This window comes from Gopherus flavomarginatus, chromosome 2, assembly GCF_025201925.1.
Source record: "Gopherus flavomarginatus isolate rGopFla2 chromosome 2, rGopFla2.mat.asm, whole genome shotgun sequence".
Lineage (NCBI taxonomy): Eukaryota > Metazoa > Chordata > Testudines > Testudinidae > Gopherus > Gopherus flavomarginatus.
The window spans coordinates 4,819,536-4,840,534 of record NC_066618.1 but is presented as its reverse complement, the minus strand read 5'-3'; the positions used below and the strand labels follow the sequence as shown (position 1 = coordinate 4,840,534).

Sequence of the window (20,999 nt, the reverse complement as noted above, 5' to 3'; positions counted from 1 at the left end):
ACCGTTATCCTATCCATCAGTGCTGCAGGCTGTCTTTTAACGTGTCACGTGGGCCTTCGGCTAACCCCCACAGAGGCCAGTTATCGACCGACTTGCACCAAGTCCGGGGAAGCCGGTGCTGGGACTGATCCAGCGCGCTTGTGGAAGGATGCCCAAAAGGTCTTAAAAGCGGTCGGGGGCACCTATCCACCCACCATTAACCCAAGGCTCCCGAGCAGGGGCCCCGCACATGAACTGGTAATTCAGCTTATTCAGGAATTAGAGGACGGGAAAGTATCTAAAAAGCTTCGCCCCGACCAGTATAAGCCAGAAGCCGTTGCCAGTGCCTATCATAAAATCCTAGGTCTGGCCCTGGATAAATTAACTATTTTTGTGGGGGCTCTAACCTCCACCACCCGGGAGATAATTGAGACCCCCAAGGCTCTCGATGCGGCCCAACCACCACCTGAAACCCCCGAATCCTCCCCTCCACCATACCCGTCAGCTCCCAGTTTATACCCAGCTCTACCACCCCCACCCCTCGAGGTGAACCCAGAAAAACCAAACCCTAGCCCTGTTGAGGCCATGCCAGTGCAGTTAACATGTACTAAAGTGGACCCAACTGGAGCACAGAATATCACCTACGAATGGCGTACCCGCAGCAAAGCGGAGATGAAGGAGTTCATTAGTGACACCGGCTGAGAACCAAACGAACCGGTGTTCGCTTGGTTAGGATGGCTCATCCTAGAATTCGGCCAGGAACTGATCAACCAGGAGGAGGCAACCCTACTCTCCCGAAGTGCCTCCTGGTCTAGAGAAACTGCCCGCAGAGTATTTCTTACCACCCCGGTCTGGCCCATTTCCGTCCCAGCAGCCGCATACTTACAAGTGCAGAACAGCCCCCAAGCGTTCCAGCTTCCCCCAAAGGATATTTCTACCCCCCACAGTTTAATCTATACCATGGCGGGGGCATCCCTCATCTGCTGGGATCCTGTACAAATACCACTGGGTTTGACGCAAGCACAGCAACAATTACGTCCATTTCAGGCCTATTGCTACATCGCTGACCCTGCTGGTATCCTCGTACATGAACAAGTAGTAGACATAGCACTCAATAGTAGTCCCCTCGGAGACACAAGTACATTGTTATGGATGCGAGGTTTTCAAGGCCGACCGGTCACCTCACTGTTCCAGGCTATGGATCACTTGAAGTGGCCTACCCCCCAACCCGTAGTGGCTGCATGCGCAGTAGCCCCCGAGGCTAAGCCCAAGTATCCCAAAAGTTCTTATATAGAACGAAAAATCTTCGGGTTCCTACTCAATAAAGGGGGGCTTAGCAAGGATGCCACCTGCAAATTAAACCCCGCACAACAAAAAGAGCTGGCCATAACCTTGGGGTGGGAGGACCATCCAGAGGGCCCACATCAGGAAAACGACATAAGACCAGGTGCGTAATGGCGGCCAACACCCGGTCTGATAACTCCAGGCCGTATTTTCCTCTAGTTACCCTTGACAATCAGGAGGTCCAGTTTTTATTAGATACGGGTGCCCAGGCAGCTATCATTCCCCCATCCATACCCCATAAGCGTACGGGTCGCATCATTCACGCCCAGGGGCTCAACAGTATCGAGTCCCGGCCCGAAGTCAAGGTAAAGGCTATCCTTCGGGGCACCCCCGTCCAGTTTACTGCCCTCTTGGGAGATCAGGCCATCCTTGGGGTGGGTGTTAAAAACTTTCAAATTAGCCCCAGTCATCATTCACGCCCTACCTGTCGCCTCAATCGTTAATCCTCACGAACCCAGGGCAAGTAACCCAACCCCGTGGAAATACCAACCTATCCCCACTCCCCCCCAGGGAAAGGCCTCCATAAGTCAACTCCTAGCTCAACTCAAAAGCGCTCGACATATCTGTCATGTTACCACTAGTCGATATCTATCTAGCGCATGGGGCATTCCAAAGCCCCACAAGCCTCATGAGTTCCATATCGTTATCGACTACCAGTCAGCTAACCAACATATCGAAGCTATTGCATTTGTAAGCCAGTGGGATCTACCCACAATCGAACGTGTCCTACTTAACCGGCAGGCCAAGTGGGCATGTACCCTTGACTTTAAAGACATGTTCTATCAGATACCCCTTTATGACCCACAAGGACTTCTCAATTTTGCGTACGAGGGCGCCCAGTATCAGTGGCGGGTCTGCCCCCAAGGGTACCGGAATTCATCTGCCTGCGCTACTGAGGCCCTAAGTCGGACCTTTCAAGTCGTATCACCCCAACCCGGGTTCGAGGTCGTTCATTACATAGATGATATTCTCATCTGTGGCCCCAATTCCGGCACCGTTCAAACCGTCACCGATCAGGTCCTTCAGACCCTACATAATGACGGGTGGGAGGTTAGCATAGCAAAGAGCTGCCTACTGCCATCAGTCTCATTTCAGTTTTTGGGGTTCAGTTTTTACCACCGAGCTTTCCTTCCGGCCAACTTGCTTAATGCTCTTTTCGTTGTTCAGCAATTCGCGAAAAGCAAAAGGCTACTCTGGACCGAGGAAGTCGATCAGGCAGTAAGCGGTTTAACAGCATGGCCCCATTCTAACCCAATCCTACATCGGTGGGACCCCAAAGACCCAGTTCTTATCACATTGTCAGTCACAACTCACAGTGTAAGTGCCGTCATCGCCCAGGAAAACCACTCGGTGTATCACAGTGCCCACACCTTTAATGGTCCGGAGTACCGGTACAGATCGGTGGGACACATGCTCCTTGGAGTCAAACTGGCCGCCCTTTGGGCTAAATTGGCTTATGGCAAGCTCCAGGGCCCCCATGTGCAGCTCAGTCCCTGGCTGTTGTTTACTCCTGTGATGCAGTAGGGACTGTCTGTGTGGGGAGTGGGAGAGCAGGGGAGGACTTTAGGGGATGGACGATACCAGAGCCTGTAACCTGAGCTAGGTAAAGGAGGGGAAAGGTCAACACCTTTGCCCGGGAAGGGGACAAAGGAAGGGAGTGGCAGGAGGGGAGCAGTTTGAGTTTGGGCTTGGGGCTGTGTGGGCAGAATTCAGGGTATTCTAGCTAGGATCCAAGCACCCTGAAAGCCCAGAAGGACTCGATGGAGGGGTCCTGACTGTGCCTGCAAGCTGTGCTGTAACCTGTGTTCCTGTTGTCCAATAAACCTTTTGTTTTACTGGCTGGCTAAGAGTCACTGTGGGTCCCAGGAAGAGGGGTGCAGGGCCGGACTCCCCCACACTCCGTGACAACTGGTGGCAGTGGTGGGATATACTGCACCCCGTGGACGGCGCTTCCTGCAGTAAGTGACTGGGGAGCAGTAAAACGAAGGGGTGATTAACCCCTGGGAGTGTGTGCCCAGTGAGAAGGATTTTGCAGTAACAGGGTCCCCCGGGGGATTGCAGCAAGCGGTCCCAGGGGCGGAGGAGTCTGCAGCTCGACCCTGGCAGAGAGGTGGTGACCTCAAGAAGGGCTGGTGCACTAGGGGTCCACCTGGAAACCGTGGGGAGCGGTGAGCACCCCAGCCTGTGAGTGGTCAGCAGGAAGATGTATGCCAAGCGGCGCAAGTGTGACCTGGTGGAGCTGTGCAGGCAGAGGGGGCTGCACGAGGGAGGCTCAGCAAGGACCAGCAGATTGCCCAGCTGGAGCAGGGAGACCGCATGAATGAACGGAGCCCTGTCTCTGAGGGAAGCAGCCAGGCAGATGCAGCGCAGGCACTAGTGTCTGTCCCCGCTGGGAGTGGTCAGCCGGCGGACGAGGGCTTCCCGAGACCCCCCCTTCCTAGGCCTAGGGGAAGGGCGGGGAGGAGCCCAGTGTATACCGAGGGCACCGTGACACCCCCAGCCAGCAGGGGATCCTCCCAGCGAAGCCCACCCCCCAGCAGGGGATCCTCCCGGCAACGCTCAGCATCCGTGGAGCGGTCGCGGCTGGAATATGAAAGGGAGAAGCTCAAGTTAAAGAGGCAAAAGATGGAGGAGAAGGCGAAACAGCGTAAACATGAGCTGGACCTGGCCCAGCTGAGGAGAAGTGAGGCCCCAGCTGCGGTGAGTGAGGGGGGACCCAAGCCTACAAAGAGCTTTGATAAGCACTTGCTGCCCCGGCGTAAGGAGGGGGAGGACATAGATACCTTCCTGACGGCTTTTGAGAATGCCTGCGAGCTGCACAGGGTTGACCCTGCAGACAGGATCGCAGTTCTCACCCGCTTACTGGACTCCACAGCCGTGGAGGTGTACAGCCGACTGAAAGGGGCGGAGGCAGGGGACTACGAACTGTTCAAACAGGCCCTGCTCCGCGAGTTTGGGCTGACTCCTGAGATGTACCGGAAAAAGTTCCGGAGCCAGCGTAAAACCCATGAGGTCACATACCTACAACTGGTCAACCAGGCGCAGGGGTATGCCCGCAAGTGGACAGCTGGGGCCCAAACTAAAGAGGACCTGCTTGGCCTATCCATACTGGAGCACCTGTACGAGCAGTGCCCGTCCGACTTGAGGCTGTGGTTGATGGACCAGAAGCCGGAGAACCCACAGCACGCAGGCCAGCTGGCCGACCAATTTGTGGACAGTCGGGCAGGGGATGGCAGGGAGGAGTCTCGAAGGAGCAAGCCTGCCTCAACGCAGAGAGAGAGTCATCATGGGACCTCCCAGCGGGGTCCTATGGAGAACCCCCCCAAAAGGGGAACATCCAGCGGCAGGTCCCTCCGACCCACTCAAGGGGACCCACGAGACATGGGCTGCTATCGCTGTGGCCAACGAGGTCACATATGGGCCCAGTGCCCCAAGCTCAGGGACAGACCAAGCAGACCCAACCCGCAGAGGGTGGACTGGGTAAAAACCCAATCGGAGGAGGGGCTACATTCCCAGGAAAGGGGGGCTGGCAACATACCACTTGTGGATGCTCCAGGCTCCGGGTTTTTGGTTTACCGGGTGGGCGCGGGGCTGCCCCTCCAGAAGGAGTGTATTGTTTCCCTGAAGGTAGACGGGAGGAAGGTCACTGAGTACTGGGACACGGGCGCAGAGGTGACGCTGGCCCGGCCCGAGGTGGTGGCCTCAGATCGGATGGTGCCCGACACCTACCTGACCCTGATGGGCGTGGGCGGGACCCCATTCAAGGTGCCCGTGGCAAGGGTACACCTGAAATGGGGGGCCAAGGAGGGCCCCAAGGATGTGGGGGTACACCGATATTTGCCCACTGACGTGTTAATGGGAGGGGACCTCGAGGACTGGCCTAGTAACACCCAGAGTGCCCTGGTCGTGACTCGTAGTCAGAGTCGGCAAAGGGCACTGCACCCCGACAACGGGGAAGGTACTCAACCCGAGGTGCAGGACCCTAACCCAGGGAGCGGGGAACGCCCAGGGGCACGGTTCAGAGAGGCTGCGGCCTCAGACCCAGCCAGCAAGAGAGAGCCGGTCCCCATCCCTGTCCCAGCTGCTGAGTTCCAGGCCGAGTTGCAGAAAGATCCCTCCTTGCGGAAGCACAGGGACCGGGCTGACCTTAGTGCGGTACAGACCATGAGGAGAGGTTGCAAGGAGAGGTTCCTGTGGGAGAAGGGGTTCCTGTACCGAGAATGGGCTCCCCCAGGGGAAGTAGAGTCGTGGGGGATCAGGAGGCAGCTGGTGGTTCCCCAGAAGTTTCGTCACAAGCTGCTGTATCTGGCCCATGACGTCCCTCTCGCAGGGCCCCAGGGAATCCGACGCACCAGGCAGAGGCGGCTACAGAACTTTTACTGGCCTGGGGTCTTTACCCATGTCCGACAGTACTGCCAATCCTGTGACCCCTGCCAGAGGATGGGGAAGGCCCGGGACAAGGGGAAAGCGGCTTTGAGGCCTTTACCCATCATAGAAGAACCTTTCCAGAAGGTGGCCATGGACATAGTGGGACCCCTCAGCAAGATGACCCGGTCAGGGAAGAAATACATCCTGGTGGTGGTGGATTTTGCCACTCGCTACCCCAAGGCGGTGGCCTTGTCCTCTATCGAAGCAGACACAGTGGCAGATGCGCTGCTGACAATTTTCAGCTGGGTGGGGTTCCCCAAGGAGGTCTTAACGGACATGGGGTCCAACTTCATGTCGGCCCTGCTCCGGTCCTTATGGCAGAAATGTGGGGTCCAGCACAACTGGGCCTCAGCGTATCACCCCCAGTCCAACGGGCTGGTAGAAAGGTTCAACGGGACGCTGAAGATGATGCTAAAAACATTTATGAACCAGCACCCGCAGGATTGGGACAAGTACTTACCTCACCTGCTGTTCGCGTACAGGGAGGTGCCCCAGGAATCTACCGGGTTTTCACCTTTCGAACTGTTGTACAGAAGGCGGGTAAGGGGGCCCCTAGACCTGATGAGGGATGAATGGGAGGGGAAGGCCTCTCCCGAGGGAGAGTCAGTGGTGGAGTATGTCCTGACCTTCCGGGAAAGACTGGCCGAGCTCATGGGCCTGGCCAGGGAGAATTTGGGCCGAGCCCAGAGGAGGCAGAAGGTCTGGTATGACCGCACGGCACGGGCCCGTGCCTTCACCACCGCAGATCAGGTGATGGTTCTCATCCCCGTGAGGAGAAACAAACTCCAGGCCGCCTGGGAAGGGCCCTTCAAGTTTATCAAGCAACTGAATGAGGTAAACTATGTGGTGGAGCTGTCAAACCGGGCACATCACCGTCGGGTGTACCATGTGAACATGATGAAACCATACTATGACAGGGGGAATGTGGTGTTGGCCGTGTGTGGACATTGGGAGGGGCAGGGAGATGACCCCTTAGTAGATCTATTCCCTGAGACAAAAGCTGGTTCCCCCCTGGAGGCGATTCCCCTCTCTGATCAGCTGACCCCGGGCCAGCACGCTGAGATCAGGGGGGTGCTGCATCTATACCGACAGCTGTTTTCCAACCAGCCTGGACGCACTAATTTGACTGTCCACCGGGTGGAGACCGGGTCACATCCCCCTATAAGATGCTCCCCTTTTCGGGTCACTGGTAAAACTGCCCAGGATCTTGAAAGAGGTCAGGGACATGCTGGCTTTGGGGGTGATCCAGCCGTCTTCCAGCCCTTGGGCCTCGCCAGTGGTGCTGGTTCCCAAGAAGGATGGGTCAATCCGGTTCTGTGTGGACTATCGAAAGCTCAATGCCATCACCGTATCTGATGCCTACCCTATGCCCAGGCCTGACAAGCTCCTAGACAAGCTGGGAAGTGCTCGGTACCTCACCACTATGGATCTTACCAAAGGCTACTGGCAAGTGCCGCTGGACGCAGATGCCAGGCTGAAATCGGCCTTTATCACCCCTCTGGGGCTCTGTGAGTTTCTGACCCTGCCCTTTGGCCTCAAGGGAGCACCAGCCACCTTCCAGCGCCTGGTGGATCAGCTACTGAGGGGGATGGAGAGTTTTGCCGTGGCGTATATTGACGACATCTGCGTCTTCAGCCAGACCTGGGAGGACCACGTGTCCCAGGTTAAACAAGTCCTGGACTGACTCCGAAAGGCTGGGTTAACAGTAAAGGCTGAGAAGTGCAAGGTGGGGATGGCTGAAGTATCTTACCTGGGCCATCGGGTGGGGAGCGGCTGCCTGAAGCCGGAACCAGCCAAGGTGGAGGTGATCAGAGACTGGCCTGCTCCCCAAACCAAAAAGCAGGTCCAGGCTTTTATTGGGATGGCGGGGTACTATCGAAGGTTCGTGCCCCACTTTAGTGCCATAGCCGGCCCTATCACTGAACTGTGCAAAAAGGGGAAGCCAGACAAGGTGATCTGGACTGAGCAGTGCCAGGAGGCTTTCCGGGCGCTGAAGGAGGCTCTGGTTAGCGGCCCAGTTCTGGCAAACCCAGATTTTGACAAACCCTTTATGGTGTTCACCGATGCCTCAGACACGGGACTGGGGGCGGTGTTAATGCAGGAGGATGAAAAGGCGGAGAGACACCCCATCGTGTACCTGAGTAAGAAGCTGCTACCCCGGGAACAAAGCTACGCGGCCATCGAGAAGGAATGCCTGGCCATGGTATGGGCCCTTAAGAAGCTAGAGCCATATCTCTTTGGGCGACACTTCACCGTGTATACCGACCACTCTCCCCTGACCTGGCTGCACCAGATGAAAGGAGCCAACGCCAAGCTCCTGAGGTGGAGCCTGCTCCTGCAGGACTATGACATGGACGTGGTCCATGTGAAGGGAAGTGCCAACCTGACAGCGGATGCGTTGTCCCGGAGAGGGGACCCTGAACGTCCCCAGGTCACTGGGCAGAGTGACCCTGCTCAGTTCAGTATCGAAGAGGGGAGAGATGTGATGCAGTAGGGACTGTCTGTGTGGGGAGTGGGAGAGCAGGGGAGGACTTTAGGGGATGGACGATGCCAGGGTCTGTAACCTGAGCTAGGTAAGGGAGGGGAAAGGTCAACACCTTTGCCCAGGAAGGGGACAAAGGAAGGGAGTGGCAGGAGGGAAGCAGTTTGAGTTTGGGCTTGGGGCTGTGTGGGCGGAATTCAGGGTATCCTAGCTAGGATCCAAGCACCCTGAAAGCCCAGAAGGACTCGGTGGAGTGGTCCTGACTGTGCCTGCAAGCTGTGCTGTAACCTGTGTTCCTGTTGTCCAATAAACCTTCTGTTTTACTGGCTGGCTAAGAGTCACTGTGGGTCCCAGGAAGAGGGGTGCAGGGCTGGACTCCCCCACACTCCGTGACAACTCCAGCTTCACAGTTTCACGGGTCATCAGCCACATGGGAAAAGTTAGTGTTTACAGCACAGGAGGCCTTTGGTCAGTGGGCATTATGCTCAAGTCCCACAGCTGAAGAAGATCCCAACCTAGCTGAGCTCAGTGCGTTTGACCCATGGATCGTGTCCGACGGGGGCACAGCCCCCTCCCCCTGCGCTGGTATTCTTTGCCAGCAGTGTGAAATGTTTCAAGCTGAACTTCTCCCAAGTCATGTTTCAGCACAATTAGCCGAAGTTCAGGGGATACTTTTAGCCACCTCCCACCCCACTTGGGCCCATCCTCGCACTCGGGTTGTCCTCGGTATTGACTCTGCTTACGGGGTATCCATCCTCACTCATGAGGGACAGCTGCAAGCGCACAAGGACCTATGGGAGCAAGTCTTCACCCTCATGCCTAAAACTAAATTACCCTGGTTTGTTACCAACTGTCCCTGCCACTGACCAGACAGCAACCCACTCCATACCACCCTCGACCAACGTCTTCGGATCTTTAAGGCCGAGACCCCCAGTAGCCCCGAGGTGTCTTCTGCTACCCTCACTGACCCCCGGGACCCCTTTTTAACGTGGATGCACAAAAAATGGGGGCACCTACCTGGACGAGCCCTCCACCAAATTCTCACAGCTCACAGACGCCACAAAGCAGATCTAACTTGTCAACACTGCGATGAAGCCATTCGTGCCTGTCACACCACACTGCTCAACCTGTCCATGGCCAGCCCAGTTACCCTACCACTCCTTCCAGACCTCATAATGCAGGACCACGGCAGTCTTCGCCACCCAGACCTGCAGGCCCTTCACCTCACGGCATGGCTCCTGCATGGCTGAACAGATCGGAGGTACGCTGTTCCGCTCCGGTACAGCATGTTCTCCTAAGGAGCAGAAAGCCTTCCACTCGGTCAACGTACCTGGCCAAGTGGAAACGTTTCTCCTGCTGGTGTACAACGCAGAATGTTACTTCTTCTGAGGTCTCGATCCCCGCTGTTTTGGACTACCTCTGGTCTCTTAAACAACAGGGCCTGGTGATATCTTCTCTGAGGGTGCACTTGGCGGCTATCTCCACATTCCATCCCGGAGAAAGTGGCCACTCCATGTTTTCCTATCCCTTAGTTACTAGATTTCTTAAGGGCCTGGAGCACCTCTACCCCCCAGGACGCCGCCCTGCCCCCACCTGGGACCTCAACTTAGTCCTAAGCAGACTTATGCATCCGCCTTTTGAGCCATTGGCGACTTGCTCACTCCTGTACCTGTCGTGGAAGACAGTCTTCCTGGTGGCCATTACATCGTCCAGAAGGGTCTCTGAACTTCGAGCGCTTACGGTGGACCCACCGTATACTGTCTTCCACAAGAACAAGGTGCAGTTGCGACCTCATCCGGCGTTCCTCCCTAAGGTATTGTCGGCTTTCCATACCAACCAGGACATCTTCCTCCCGGTCTTCTTTCCGAAGCCTCACTCTTCTCGACGGGAGCAGCAGTTGCACTCCTTAGATGTCCGTAGGGCGCTCGCTTTTTATATTGAGCGGACAAAGCCCTTCCGGAAATCCCCCCAGCTGTTCGTGGCAGTCGCTGAATGGATGAAAGGTCTACCAATCTCCTCCCAGAGGATCTCCTCTTGGGTAACAGCGTGCATACGCACATGCTATGACCTGGCTCATGTCCCTTCGGGCTTCATCAGCCGCCTTCCTGGCCCACGTGCCTATCCAGGAGATATGTCACGCAGTGACCTGGTCATCGGTCCACACCTTTGCTTCGCACTATGCTCTGGTCCAACAGTCTAGAGATGATGCAGCCTTTGGCTCAGCGGTTCTGCACGCTACCACATCTCACTCCGACCCCTCCGCCTAGGTAAGGCTTGGGAATCACCTAACTGGAATGGATATGAGCAATCACTCGAAGAAGAAAAGACGGTTACTCACTTTTGTAACTGTTGTTCTTCGAGATGTGTTGCTCATATCCATTCCAAACCCACCCTTCTTCCCCACTGTCAGAGTAGCCGGCAAGAAGGAACTGAAGGGTGGCCGGGTCGGCTGGGGTATATATTCGGTGCCATAGCGGCGCCACTCCAGGGGGCGCCCAGCCGACCCACTGAGCGTTGCTAGGGTAAAAAAGTCTTCCGATGAACGTGCACACGGCGCACGCACCGACTGGAATGGATATGAGCAACACATCTCGAAGAACAACAGTTACAAAGGTGAGTAACCGTCTTTTCTGAAGTGTTCAAGACTGTGAGTGACTACATTAACAACAAATGTGGATTGGATTTCAAGTTTTCTGTAGGCATATGTTCTGATGGCGCTGCCACAATGATAGGACGGCATTCTGGAGTGGTTACCCAGATTAAGGCGCTTGCACCCAAATGCAAGTTGATGCACTGTTTCCTTCACCGAGAAAGTCTTGCAACAAAAAAAAAATGTCAGTAGAACTAAACAGTGTACTCAGTGAGGTCGTAAAAATTGTGAACCATGTAAAGGTGAATGCTATAAATTATAGACTATTCGCTGCATTATGTGATGATATGGGAGCTGATCATAAACAGCTCCTATTTGCATGCCGATGTACGTTGGTTATCAAGGGGAAAAGTCCTGTTAAGAGTATTTGAGCTCCGAAATCAGGTTGCCGAGTTTCTTCAGGACAAAAAAACAAATTGGTCACAATTGTTCCGAGATGTGGACTGGATAGCCAAGCTGGCTTATTTGGCTGATATCTTTGCCATCTTTAATTATTTCAACACCTCCGTGCAGGGAAGAATGGCTTTGAGACTTACAATGGCAAATAAGATCGACAGACAGAAACAAAAGCTAGAAGCATGGAAGAGTCAAGCGTCAAGAGATTGTTTATGACATTTCACAAATTAGCAACAATCATCGCCAATGCAGGCAAAGACCTTAAATGTTACATCTCTAACAAACGTCATCGGTGAACACTTGACAAATTTGGCAGAACGTTTAGAGTTTTACTTTCCAGCAGAAGATGCAGTGGTGAGCTGCAGACAGTTCGCACCGGTTCGCTAGAACCGGTTGCTAAAATTAGATGCCGGTAGAGAACCGGATGTTAAAGAGTCAGGCAGGTAGAACAACTCTGGTCCGTGGGCTGGATGTGGCCCGTGGGACCGCCCTGTCCCCCACCTGAGCCCCCAGGATTCCCTGCCTCCCCTCGCCCCGCATCGTGATCAGCCCGCCAGCTCAGCTGAGCTCCAGCTTCATCCTGCTGTTTTGAGCGGCCGCCAAAAGGTAAAGGGAGGCCGGGAGCTTCAGGGCCACCTGGGGGCAATTTTCCCCGGGCCCTGCAGGGGCCCCCTGCCCAACGAGGATGCCCCTCCATCCCCAGCCCCTCCCCCACAGAGCCTCAGTGACCAGCCGCAGCTTTGTCTTGCTGCTTTGAGCGGCTGCCAAGGCAAGGGGGGCTGCGAGCGCCATGGCCGCCCAGGGGGCAATTTGCCCCGGGTCCTGCAGGGGCCCCCTGCCCCATGAGGGGTTGTCCCCAGCCTCTGCCTCGCAGAGCCGCAGTGGCCCCCCGCTGGCAGCTGGGAAGTTCAGCTCAGCTGAGCTCTAGCTTGTCTTGCTGCTTTGAGCGGTCGCCAAGGTAAGGGGGACTGCGAGCTCCAGGGCCACCTGGTGCAGGGCAGGGGACAGCAAGTGGGGCAATTTGCCCCAGGCCCAGTAGGGGCCCCCTACCCCACGAGGATGTTCCCCCCCTCTGGCCCCCACTCCACCTTCCCCCATCCCCTAGCTCAGAGCATTGTGCATTTTTTAGTTCGGGGAGTGCTGTAGTAGGGACATGTGTATAGCATGTGCACCGGACAGAGTTGTGTGTTGCAGGGCGGCTGCGTAGCAGGGGAGTTGTGCGGCTGGGAGAGGGTCTGCACAGTAGTGGGTGAGGGCTGCGGGTTGTGCACTGAGGAGGGATGTATAATACTTGGTTGTGCAGTTCAGGTCACTTATGGGAGGAGGAGGGTTGTGTTCAGTGTGTTATGGTTGTGTTGCTGGGGCTGAGGTGCTGTATGCTCTGCTGGGCCTGCACAGGGTTCTTGCAGCACAACGGATTGTTTGTTGAGTGTAGTGTAGACAGGGGCTGTTGTGCAGTGGTTGTGTAGCTGGCGTACCTTGGGTTGGCTGCCTAGGACAGGATGTGGGGGGGGGGCTCCTTTTTCCTCCAGGGGACAGTCAGCCCCCAGTTCTGCCTCTGGGTGGGTTCAGATCTCACCTGCAGTAGCATTTGGTAAGGTGAGCGGTGGCTAGCGGGGCAGGGTCCATGTTCCCAGGTTAGGATGGCCAGATGTCCCAATTTGGGGTTTTTTTTCCTTATATAAGCTCCTATTACCCCCCCACCCTGTCCCGATTTTTCACATTTGCCGTCTGGTCATCCTACCCCAGGTAAGCCAAATGGAGCAGCCTGTGCCCGGGTAGCACTTGGCAGTGTTATGCCTGGTGGCCGTCTGGGGCTGGCTGGCAGCAACTAGCTGTGGACTTTGCAGACAGTTGCTGCAGCCGTTCAAGTATCTGCACACACATTGTCTAGGTCACTTTCTGCAAACAAGCTGCCTGTTGCAGTTCTCATAGCCCCAAGTGGACCCCAAAGAACCCGCCAAAGACCCAGAGCGCTGCTGGGTAAGTAAAAATTAAAAAGGCAGCTCTAGCCAGGGAAGGGATTCTCACTGGGCACGGGGCCCGATTCGGGGGAATCGGTGGAATCACCCTAAAGCCGGCCCTGCCGATGTTTGCTCACCCCAGTCTAGTTTATTATTTTATTAACAGGGTCGCACTTGCCTCATTCGTTAAATTGATATATGCATGTGAGTCAAATGTCATCGCTCCCAAGTTCATCTTGTTGAGATAGAGAGAGAGAGAGAGAGAACGTCTTGTTTCTTGCGTTAATTAATTGAAGTCGCATTTGCCTTGTTCGTGCACTTGTGCAACTGTTTTCTACACGACCAGTCATAGTCGGTCTGTTTGTTTCTAGTAAATTGCATGTGATATTTCAGTGTGTAACACTAACTGGACTGTTATTCGAAGATTAAAGTTTTCTATTCAATATTATTTACCCTTCACAAATGAAACGCCAGAAAAGCATTAGTGATTGGTTTTCCAGTAAAATGACAAAATCATTAGTCAGTAGTTCGAGTAGTGAAAATAATGATTTAATTACTGAAAACGCCGATGACGATAATTTTGGTGATGAAAATATCTTAAAAGTTGAATCACCTGAAAATGTGTCCACAATGGAAGAGGATTTACATGATTGTGAAAATGTAGTACCCGATTGTTGGAATTCTGAGCAGGCACAATATTTTTTAAATAAATACATTGGCTTGATAATTGAAGGCAAAAAACTTGGCTGTTCCCACTGTGCAAAGATGTCACATTTGGGGTCCTTGGAGGAAAATCTCTACACATTTCTTTGGAATGGCAGAAGTGTACTATTAAATCATCTGGAACTGATAAAAATGTTCAGCAAGCTTCATTAAGAAAAAAATGAAGGAACATTTTGAATCAAGCTCTCATTTGAGAGTTATAAATATTTTACATGAATCTAAAAAAGAACCTCTCACTACAGTGATTGATAAACTTACTGAACAAAATATTGCAATAACCAGCAAAATTTTCAACATTGTTTACAGGTTAGTAAAAAGAAACCGAAAAATGTCAGATATGAAGGATGAAGTAGAGCTACAAATTAAGAATTAAACTGATTTAGGGAACTGCCTACATTCTCGATTTTCAGCCATCAGAATCGTAGAACATATTGCTGAATTAATAAGAAAACAAATTTTTAGTAAAATCATCGAAAACTATTCAAAGATTTGTATTATTGATTAAGCTTCTACAATTTCAAGTAAAACTGTGCTTGTAATTCTTCTAAAATGTGAACTACAAGATTCTTCACCAACAATTTTTCTCAATTTAGTGGAATTAGAATTAACGAAAGCAGAAAATATTTATAATGCTTTGAGACATACATTAACTGATACAGAATTTGACACAGAATATTTAAAGAAAAAATTAATCGGATTTTGTTCTGATGGCGCTAGCACCATGCTTGGACATAAATCTGGAGTTGTTACAAGACTGATTGAAGATTTTCCAAACATTATAATTTGATATTGTTTGAATCATTGGCTACAACTGGCTTTAAATGATGCTATAAATTATATAAATGAAATAAGCCATTTCAAGATTTTTTGGACAAGATTTATGCAATTTTTCATCAGTCAAATAAAAGTCAGTTTGAACTTAAACAAGTTTCTGAAGAACTGTATATTAAAATCATCAAAATAGGCCATGATTTTGGTCCACAATGAGCTTCTTGTAGCCTTAGAGCTGTCAAAGCGGTCTGGAGAGCATATCCAGCTCTTCATATTTACTTTTCCAAAAATCAGAAATTTTCTGGCATGGCAAAAAGATTGAAAAACAAAGAATTTTTAAAAGACTTGGCATTAATGATTGACATTTTGGATGAACTTGCATTATCATCAAATGCACTGCAAGCAGGACAATTGAGTTTAACAAAGGCAGATAAACTAATCAAACAAACAATTGTTTTTTTTCATACAATTAAAAGATAGTTTTAGAATACATGAAAATAAAATTAATGAAATGATAGAAAGTGATACTTTTAAATGCATAGAGTTTGAAGATAATGTAAGTGTAGCGAGGTGGTGTGGCTCCCCTCCGCCTCTGAGAGGGTCGAGCCCCGTCAGTCATCCATGGGGGCGGGGCCGCCGGGCAGAAGTCCCGCCCCTCAGAGGGTCAGGCGGCGACCCGGAAGAATAAAAGCCGGGCCCCAGCCTTCAGTTGCAGGTCTGCCACCAGCAGGAGCAGACATGCCCGCCAACGCCCATAGCTGGGAGACTGCCCGAGCCAGAGGCGGAGGCCAGGAGCTGCCAGAGCGTCCCCGCAGTCGATACGACGGGGAGCCGCCGGAGCGCTCTCGAGGCCGCTACAACGAGGAACCGCCAGAGCTCCCTCGCCCCTACTACGGCCCTGAGGAGCCCCCAGACCAGGCTTGGCCCGCATTCCCAGAAACATTACCGGACCTGCCGCCCAGCCCGGACTGGGAGGAACCGATGGTTCTGGACGTCCCTGGAACAGAGGCCCCAGACCAGGTAGAGGTACGGGGGGAGGTAGGAAGTAGCCCGGGGGCGCCTGACTCCAGTCAGGCTGCAGAGCTAACTTTGCCAATGTCAGTGTGTTTCGGTCAGGACCCTCACTGACCACCGGTAGCGGTGACAGCTGCTACCAGGGCCCCGGGCTGGAACGCAGAGGAGTGGGTAGGTCTGCGTTACCCCTGCCACCCGTATCCGGGTGATAGACTCCCCCTCTCCCCGGCCTAAGGGCCAGAGCTGATTGTACTGTGTTTGGTGCCCCGCCCGAACCAAGGCCTGGGCCCCTTTTGACTTTGCCACTGCTCTGCCCTGCCCCAAAGGGCCAGAGCTGATTGTACTGTGTTTGGTGCCCCGCCCAAACCAAGGCCTGGGCCCCTTTTGACTTTGCCACTGCTCTGCCCTGCCCCAAAGGGCCAGAGCTGATTGTAACTGCAGCGACAAGCTTCCCCAGGGCAGGACCGCGGGCCCGAGGAGCGGCCCAGGGATGACAGTGAGGCTGGTGTGGCTCCCCTCCCCCTCCAGGAGGGTCAAGCCCCGGCGGACCCCATCTACAGTAAGGTTTAAATCACTGCCACGAGACAAAGTAAGAATGCATTATTGAAAAAAATGAAGGCAAGATTATTAAACGAAAAGCACATTAAATATAAAGAAGATAATTTAGGTCATTCTCGTAATACACCTAAAATAGTTGAATTATTCAATGTTATGGATCCCACTTCATGGAATATTGAAGAAGTCAGGTTACCCTGGAAATCAGGAGAAGAAAAAGTGCATGAATTAAGTAAATTCATAAAATTTGTAGTCGATTTAAATGATTTTCGTGACAATGTAGACAATAACATTCAATCAAAAAATCTTCCTGATCCAGAAACAATAAGGAGAGCAAAGCAAATTATGAATACAATTGCAATTAGTTCTGCAGAAGCAGAGAGAGCTTTTTCGTTGATGAATATTATTGTAGTGATAAAAGGGCGAATTTAACAATTAAACTTATCTCAAGCTTTGTGACCATAAATTTTTTGGGAAAACCACTAAGTTCCTGGAATCCAATACCATATGTTAAATCATGGATGAGAAGTCATCAATCTGCATTAGATACCAGAGTTCGTGTATCCAACACCAAAGATTATGGAGAAGATCAAGAACCCATTTTGAAATTACTACTTAAATATTCTTTAAAATGTTGTTTGTTGTTGCATTGTATACATGAATATATTACTTTTTTTAATCACTTAAGTAGATCACGTAACATTTTAAAATACAAGAAAAGGCATTTCATTCTTTATTATTGTTTGCTTACTCATACATCTCTTTATATTTTCTTCTTTTCAAATGTATTTTAAATTTGTGTAATAAAGCAATACTTTGTTTCTATTGTAATAAACGTAAACAAATTTTTTATTAAGTATGACTCCTCATGATTCACTGCATTGCCATTTCTTATGGAGAAAGGTTCAAAAATACATAATGTGGTCAAACATCCCTTAAATCAGAACTTTTTATAGGGAACCGGTTGTTAAGATTTTGGCAGCTCATCGCTGAGATGATCATCCACGGAAAGGAACTGGATGGATCTGAAATCCGTTTATTCCATTGAAAGATGACTTAACTGTCACTATGGAGGATAAACTGTTGGAGCTGCCTGCTGACGAAAGGTTGAAGAGGAGTTTCGAAACAACATCACTTGCTTCCTCTTATGAAACAAAGCAGAATATCCTGAGCTTACTGAAATTGCTCTGAAAACTCTTCTCCCATTTCCTTCAACATACTTCTGCGAGACTGGCTTCCCAACAAGTGTCATTAAGACAAAATACAGGAATAGTATGGATATTCATTCTCCATTGCACCTGGCACTGTCCTCAATTGAGCCACGACTGGATAAGCTGACGAAGAAGCAGGCTATCTTTCACATTAGTAAAGGTTAAAGGTTTTAACCTGCCTATCATTGTGTTAATAAAATAGCCTATCAATTAGATATTTTAGTATTATGACATTTTCAAAATTACTGTGATTTCAATTTAATGTTACCTATTCCTTTCAATTTTTTTTAACCTTTACTTTATTCATTATAAAGTTTGACTTTATTACTTATATATAATTTTTTAATAATATCTTTGTTAGGAGACTGCTTGTTCGATTTTTTTAATATTTTATTTGTATTGTAATATTATATTATTTGTTTACAAAATAAACAAAATGTCTGCCATCTTTTATTATATTCATTATATTGTTTCCAATATAAATTAATATTACTACAAATGTTCAAATATTTTCTTGGATCATAAACGAATAGTAGTCATTTTATACTATCCACACAGATGCACAGATTTTAAGTCAGTCTTCAATGTATTTAAATGGGAACATCTCCACAAGTACGCTACACTTGGTATGCACACTCCCATTCCAATTAATACAGTGAAGAATGTTAGTTTTTCTGATCTGATGTGCCATGTGCCTATGCGAATATGATAATAATACAGCACAAATATGGTACCAGTCCCTAGCACATTGCAAAAAAAATTGCTGGTCCGCCACATCAGATAGTTTGAGAAGCACTGTCTTAGTACATTCTCTCTCAATTATTAAATGTATGGTAACTGAATATTTTCTTTAAATAAATGTCACTTTGTTTTCGAAAAATTACTGCTTGAGCATCAATCTTCTGAGCAGAAGGCTGTATTCATGTCCTCTCATGGGTTAACAGAACTAGTCTGTTCCAGGGAATTCTCTGAGGGTCCGAGACAAACTTCCTGGTAAAACCCGAGCAATTCCTCCAAGGTGTTCAACTTCTTGTTATCCACTGAAGCGGAACAAATTGTTAATTGTTTTACAGTTATAGGCAAGCCACTGTTGGGGTGTCGTGGGTCCAAATTTTGGGGTAACTGTCCACTGATAGTATTATAAGTAAATATTCACATATATTATTTTGAATTTGTATTGCCATATTGTCATAAACAGATTGTTAAGGGTTAATGTCTCTTGTACCTGTAAAGGGTTACAAGCAGGGAACGGGACACCTGACCAGAAGACCAATCAGAAGACAAGATACTTTTAAATTTGGGAGGAGGGAAGCTTTTGTGTGTGTTCTTTGTTTGTTGTGTGTTCTTCTCTCAGAGGGTCTGAGAAAGACCAGACATTACTACAGGCTCTCTAAGTTTCTTTTCTAATAGTAAGTAAAAACAGGCGGTTTAGGCTTTTTGATTGTTTTACTCTATTTGCAATTGTGGATCTGGCTGGTTAACTTTTATATGTTTAGTTGCTGGGAATGTTTTGATTTGTATTGGTACTGGGGGGAAAGTCTCTTTCTGGTGTCTGTAAGCTATAGGACCCTGTATATTTACATCTTGAAGTTACAGAGATAATACTTTACTTTTTCCTTTCTTTTATTAAAAGGTTTCTTTTTTTAGAGAACCTGATTGATTTTTTTTTCCTTGTTTCCCTTGTGTTATTCCAGGGGATTGGGATAACTCACCAAGACAGGTGGGGGGGAGATGGGAGGGGGAGAGATAGAATCTCTTTGTTTTCCTTGAATCTGTTTGTCTCTTTGTGGAAGGAAAGGGAGATGCTTCTCTGTATGGTGATTTAAGAGGTTGGATCAGTATCTTTCAGGATAGCCCAGGGAGGGAAATTCTGGGAGGGGGAAAGGTGGGGGAATGGTTTATTTCTCCTTGTTTTAAGAACCCAAGGGATCTGGGTTCTTGGGGTCCCCAGGGAAGGTTGGGGAGGTCAGAGTGTCCCAAAACACTATATTTTTGGGTGGTGGCAGTGCTATCAGATCTAAGCTGGTAATTAAGCTTAGAGGATTCAGGTGCTAGTATCTCATTTTCTGAACTCTAAGGTTCAGATCTGAGAAGGAATGCTATGACATGGTTGGCAGCTCGGTGGGATAGATAACAATCCAAAAGCCAGTAAGATTATTAATTTGCTTCTCTGCTAGCTGGTTATGAGCAGCGGGAAGGGGTTTATTTTTTTAAACTGCAGCCAGAGAAATTTTTTTTTCTATTCCTTGCTCTGTGCTAGCTGGGCATAGGGAGGGCTATTAAGGTTTAACGACTGTCGTTTGTTAAACAAAGCAGCCTTAAGTGGTCAGCAATGCACTCCAGCCAGGACACATTTGTAAATGAAAGACAGTTTTATTTTGCTTTTTAACTCTTTCAGGAGAGGCTAGTAAGTTAAAAAGGACTCTGTTGCTAAGCAACTCCAGGAAGCCAGCAGAGAACCAGCAGTTCAGGCAGTAAACACCAGAGGGCACCCCAACACAAGAAAACAGGAACCATGCCTACCAAGGACCTGAAACAGAAACTGGCAAGACTGAAGGCAGAGGAACAAATCAGAAACGCAGACCACAAGGGAGACATGGAAAAGAAACTACAAGAACTAGAAATAAAACAAAAAGAGATGGAGCTGAGAGAAAGAGAAGAAAAAAATCAGAGAGGAAACCTACAAAAGAGAGCAAACAACCAAAGAGGAAACCTAAAAAAGAGAGCAAGCAGTCAAAGAGGAAGCCTTCAAAAGACAGCAAGCAGCCATAGAGGCTGCCCACAGGAGGGAGCTGGAACTCCAGAGGGAGACCCACCGGCAGGCCCTGGAATTAGAACAGGCTAAGCAACAGAACACGGCTAATCCTAACAACACTTCGCCAATTGTTGTTCCACATTCCAAGAAATTCCCCACCTTCAAGGCAGGTGATGACACTGAGGCCTTTTTAGAAAATTTTGAAAGAGCCTGCCTTGGGTACAGCATCTCTGAAGACCAGTACATGGTAGAATTGAGGCCACTGCTCAGTAGACCCTTAGCAGAGGTGGCGGCTGAAATGCCTAAGGAGAAAATGAATGATTATAAACTTTTTCAAACCAAGGCCAGATACAGAATGGGGATAACACTTGAACATGCCCGTCAGCGGTTCAGAAACCAAAAATGGAAACCAGATGTGTCATTCCCCCGACACGCCTACCACATTGAAAAGAATTATGAAGCCTGGATATCAGGAACAAAGGTTAACAATATGGACGAGCTGCATCTCCTGATCCAAATGGAGCAGTTCTTAGATGGTATTCCTGAGGAAATAGAGAGGTACATCCTAGATGGGAAACCCAAAACAGTAATCGAGGCGGAGCAGATTGGAGCCAAATGGATGGAAGTGGCAGAAAAGAAAAAAGGTACTGTCAAGGGGAACGAATACCCCAGAGGGCACACTGACAATAAACCCTACAACCGAGGGCAGACAAAGACCCCACCAACA

The 20,999-nt window shown here is 50.0% G+C and overlaps 1 pseudogene; it reads left to right on the top strand.

The window, feature by feature from the left end:
- Positions 1-17,682, top strand: part of LOC127046011 (SCAN domain-containing protein 3-like) — a 67,720-nt pseudogene extending 50,038 nt beyond the window's left edge.
- The last annotated feature ends 3,317 nt before the right edge of the window (positions 17,683-20,999 follow it).